This window comes from Argopecten irradians, unplaced genomic scaffold (genome assembly GCF_041381155.1).
Source record: "Argopecten irradians isolate NY unplaced genomic scaffold, Ai_NY scaffold_0488, whole genome shotgun sequence".
Lineage (NCBI taxonomy): Eukaryota > Metazoa > Mollusca > Bivalvia > Pectinida > Pectinidae > Argopecten > Argopecten irradians.
The window spans coordinates 1-4,006 of record NW_027187955.1 but is presented as its reverse complement, the minus strand read 5'-3'; the positions used below and the strand labels follow the sequence as shown (position 1 = coordinate 4,006).

Genomic DNA, 4,006 nt, shown 5'->3' with positions numbered 1-4,006 from the left:
CATACGAGTCGACAGGGACACACATATGTGTATTATTATTGATCTTTATCAGTTCCGTAAGGAGCAACAATTTAAAAGGACTAACCATAGACTAGCCTAATAAGCCTACAATTAGTAATATTACGTGTCTAGCTAATACCATACATAATCAATGCACAGGAGTTTGAAGTTCTGTCAATAATATATAGTAAAATTATATAAGAAATACCCCTTTGTAGTATATAGTTGTATTTTGTTTTATATAATTTTACTATATATTATTGACAGAACGTCAAACTCCTGTGATCAATATGTGTGCCCTGTGTTTATAACGTTACACTACTGGCAGGCGACCAGTTCTCGCCATCGCATCTGTATCTCTATGAAGCCTTCTTCTGACAAAAGACACTTTCAAGCTGATTTCCATAAAATATTGTCCCAAAATTCGTTTGTGATTATATTAATTATGCGATGGCGAGAATTGGTACTTCAGCGAGAACTGGTCAACAGTAGGCAGGTAACGTTAGGCCCTACGTAAACTTTAGATCTGCTTTGATATTATACTGTGTCATGCCTTGAAAAAATCCCCCTCATCTCCTCTGATATTCACGATCCATCTACTTCTTCTTATTTCGTTTTTCGGAAAAAGATGAAACGATACAGGCTGACATTTCCTTGAATCGTTACTGCACAGTGGTACACAACAGTGCTTGGCGGCCATGTTTGCACTGGTAGGTGGCGCTGGTGGTGCGCCCACAGCCTCGTTTCCAGTTCGGTGGCCATGACGCGCGAGAAAGGAGTATGTTGTTATTATCTTACTAAACCCATTATTGTATATATCTATGTACTACCACTATAACAAAAACACATGAAGGCATATTTCTTTCCCTATATTTTTGGAAAATGCTTTAAAATATTATATGTAAGTTTTTCGTGTGATTTAGAATAAAATTTCTCCACATTTCTATACACCCTTCTGTACAGGTCCTGGTGATGCATCCTGTGACACATTTCACAGTACACGGATTGTAACACACCACTTATAGTTTCAATAGAATAATGCTTCCTCCATTCAAAATACTTCAAATACTCATCAAAATTATTTGATATATATTTAAGGCGTTTTGCGAGTGACTCTACGCTTTTGAAGTCTTTTGTGTGTCTAAATAAGAATGTGGTGGATGATATAGTGATCGATTTGCACCATCCCTGATCAACGGCACGATCTGTCGACGTAACACTAAATGTAAAGACTTTTCTGTGACGTAATCGTCAAATAAAGAATTTTCTAAAGATAGATAAAATTTATACTTATGGTCTAAAACATCAAAGCAGTGATCTTCATGACCACCCGTCACATTCCAAACTCCCTTCCATTTGCTTTCAAACTGTCCTCCACATTTAAGATTGCCACATTTGCCGATGATATCGATGTCCACGCCGTATTTCCGAAGCATGCGAACAAAGTCGTCCCTTTTTGAGGGGGCTTTACAGTGACTTATGAAGCCGACAGCTGTTTTTGTTTTACCCCTTAATAACTGGTAGTTATCTCTCAATTTATAGCCAGTGTGATGTGGAACGAACTTTCCGTGAACCAATGAAAAGTCTGAATCCCGTCTGTAAGTAAATGTCCAATTCACAACATCATTCCGCCAACAGTTTTTGTTGCTATAACTTGCGTAATAATCTGGGGATTCGAATTCAAATAAAATCCAAACTTGCCCCTTTTTATGTCTCTTCCTTAATTTACATGTCGTTAGCCAATTGTATATCACTGCATCTGCCTTGTTGATCAAGGATTTGTCTTTGGTAAGGATACAATCTTTAGACGATGGACACGACTGAAATACATCAGATGTTCCCCATCGCTGCCCTACCCACTCTTTAATCCACCTGCTATGACTGAAGGAGAGGATAATCTTGCTCGGGGATGTCTCTTCGTTATTCCCTGATCGGAAGTCTTCGACGACTGGTGGTTTTATTGTTGTAGACTCAACAATAATGGATGTTTTGTAGAGTTGTGTATACAGGGTCCCGAGTGTTAACAAAGATAGAAAACATATGGTCCCGAATATGGAGCGTGACGTTAAATATTGTCCAAACGTCATTTTTGGTAATCTGAAAGTATAAAAATAACAGCAATGTAAACATTTAAGAGAATAAAACTGTAATAATATTATGACAAAATCAAATATCAGTGCAAATTCTAACAGTTTTAAAACAGTTAAGGATTAACTTTTGATATATTTTCATGGGGATATGAGTGTACTCTAAGTAAACTGCGAAGCACTTCCTGAGGAGAGCACACGTGTTATATTTCCATAACATAAAAAATATATTCAAATTACATCTGTATATTAATCCTTATAATTCCATTTATTAAACATAATATATTCAAAATTCCGAATTCATTTTGGGACTCTTTTTCTATGAATTCATTACGCCGTTATATCAGCCAACCAGAAGCGACGTTACAAAAGGCGACGCCATTTTTTTCCTTTATGAATTGATAAGTAATTTTTAAGGCAATGAAAATACTTGTTACATCAAAATTGAATTATATACAAATAAGACGAATGCTTGACGCATGCATAATTAAATGAGTGTTTTTTGTTATTCTCTGAACATAATATAATTTAAGGCAAAGCCTTTCTGAGAGCGCAGCAGTTAATCCATTCGTTTGTTTGTTGGTTTCTTAAAACTGTTACTAAATAGAAATATGCCAGGTAAATAAAGGATTTCTAACGGCGAAAGAGTTATCTCCACTGACCGATCAGTCTTATCGATATTGACATGTGTTTTGTTCTAATTGCAAATTGTGTGCGCTGAATAACTGTACTGATAGAAACCATTTATATAATTATCAATTATTAAAAATCATAGCTTTGCTGAAATACTGGCATTGAGTTTATAACAAGAAAAACAATATTGAACATAGAATACTTCTACTTTCACTTTCAGCAAAAATACTAATTAGATCTCAACGTCATTCTCCTTGCCAGGCGGAAAATTCCGAAGCAACTGCTCACGTAAAACGGCTTTTAAGTTAAGATTCAGGACAAAATGCAATTGTTAGATTCAGGTAAGAATGAATTGGAAGGTTTATCTTTCACTAATGTTTTCATTTAAAATTTTTCCAAGCGTTACTTGTTTGTAATCTCGCGAGAGTGTGATATTGTAATCACTTTGGATACTGTCTTGCGCGATGCTGGATCTTGTGTTGACTTCCTATTTCCGGTTTTTGAGAAAGTTGATTTACATAGAATAACGTTACCGAGACACCTCTATCACTAAAGTTCGCTCTCTAATATTTTAGTATTCAAAGAGTAAAAAAGTAGTAAATAATATTTCAACTATTTAAGGACATGTAAATTCATTAAATTATCCAGCTTAAATGAAATAGAATACCTTTGCAGACGACACATCTCTTTATTTTTGTTCATTTTCATTCAGATATCTATATATCACGTTTCAGTGTTGTCATGACCTGAAGATAAAAACCAATATCCTTGTCTGATCATTGTGATCAGGGAATATTGCGTGTATGCTTACAAGTGACATCAAAATGACACACATGAGACACGCAATTGCTTTCGTAGGGAACAAAACATTTCATAAATATATATGTTCTCACAAAACGTAAGGTATATTCAGCAAATTATGGCTATCTTAGACACTGTCACAATAATATGTAATTACTGAAAACAGAACAGTCCGAAATATTGCATTTTAAAAGTTAATAAGGTAAGACTGTCCCACGTTATGTTACAATATTTAAAAGAACTACAATAAGTTACTTCTCCTCCTCCACATTACATAAAGTTTATTTGATAGTAGATTTGGAGGAGATTTATCTATCAGAAATTTGAATTGGATAAATAGAATCTTACAAGTGTCTGTCATATGGACAGTGATATCTCAACCTGGGTGAACGATTTTGACGGTCAAAATGTCCTGGTAAATCAGCATAGATATCATATTATATTTACAGTTTGCACTGACATGGACTCAATAACCATGGTTTTCT

General features: G+C 34.9%; 1 pseudogene; it reads right to left on the bottom strand.

Annotated features, from left to right (window-relative positions):
- Positions 1-331: 331 nt before the first annotated feature.
- Positions 332-2,091, bottom strand: LOC138312835 (alpha-(1,3)-fucosyltransferase C-like; annotated as a pseudogene).
- Between the last annotated feature and the right edge of the window lie 1,915 nt (positions 2,092-4,006).